Genomic DNA, 1,567 nt, shown 5'->3' on the forward strand with positions numbered 1-1,567 from the left:
AATTTGCTAAAAAAAAAAAATATGGCACATAAGATACAGGTACCACTTATTCCACGTCATTTTCGCTATGCTATGCTACCCCAGAGACTTCGGTTTTCCGGAATGTTTCTTTTTTAGGTTTTTCTGTGATTTTTCTCCATATTAACCTCAGAGTTAAAGTTAGGTATAAGATTTTAATTAACGAATAAAAATTAAGGGCTGATCGTAGGGTTGTATGTATTTTTGTATGCTGTATCAATAAAATAAAAACAAAAAAATTGCAGTGGACACCCCTTATCATTTAGGGGTTTGAAAAATAGATAGTAGCCGATTTTCAGACTTACTCAATATGCATAAAAAAATCATAAGAAGCAGTCGAGCCATTTCGGAGGGGTATGGGAACGAAGATTGTAACACGAGAATTTTATATATTAGAATATGTTCAACAGATAAACGAGATTTATTAGTAACATAACTCAAAGTTTCAAGATGGCGCGTTTCATTTTTTAGGCTACTAGACTTCAGTAAACTGTCATAAGTGATGGCCGTATATTTAACAAATTTGGGGCTTGAGACAAATTCACTTTTCGACATTCGTGACCCATTAAAGCGAAACGAATCTGTTCTGATTACGAAGGTTGCGCAATACAGGCTATCAAGTATGACTTATTGTAGTAATTGCGGCGCCACCTACACTCCGAAAATAAAGCTAATAACAAGAGTTTCATATGTAACAGATTATTAAAGGTAATATTTGATGAGCTGCACACTGGACGACGCTTTGTGACTACGTTACTTTGAGGATTTTGAGGATTGACATTTGTAGAATCGGCACCACAGACTATGAATCATTGCTATCATGTAAAATTCTCTTTACACTACGTACTATGGCCATAGATAATTTGCGAGTGAGCCCCGGGCGTGAATAAAAACGTTGTCAAAGCTAATGACACTTGCTCGTTTGTTTCGGAAACCCGCATTTCGCTTTTCCACTGATTTTTCTGTTCACAATTTTTTCGTCGCCCTGATCGAATTCATGCAATGGCGAACTCTGTTTCATTTGTTCGACAACAAACATGTATGCATTTGCGTTGTTATTATTTTAATTGTTTCATGTATCAAGTATTTAGTTTTAAAATAGTTGTAGTATCAATTGACTAGTTTTTATAGGAGTAAGGAGGATAAAAAAATATATTTTAATTTTTTTAACTTTTCGTAAAATCACTTTTTGTCATCTTGTTGTATATATTAAAATAGGAATAAATATCACGTTCTTTTTATTGTTATATTTTTAAATTGTTTTCTATGTAAATTATAGTTATACCAACGCATAGGAAAAGATCAGTAATTCTTGTGCTTTTAAGTAAAAAACTATACTGTTATTTTATAAGTGATATTAATTGTTATCTTTTCGTCAGGTTTATTTTCAAGTATCAAATATTAAATAATAATAGTAATAGTAACAGGTGTGGCAGACACACCGTAAATGTTTGTATAAGCTAGTTTTCTCATGGTACTTTTATTCGATCCTTATTATTGCACATCCGGGAATTGACCACACTGTTGTATAATCATAAATATGACGCAA

Source organism: Pieris napi, chromosome 24 (assembly GCF_905475465.1).
Source record: "Pieris napi chromosome 24, ilPieNapi1.2, whole genome shotgun sequence".
Classification (NCBI taxonomy): domain Eukaryota; kingdom Metazoa; phylum Arthropoda; class Insecta; order Lepidoptera; family Pieridae; genus Pieris; species Pieris napi.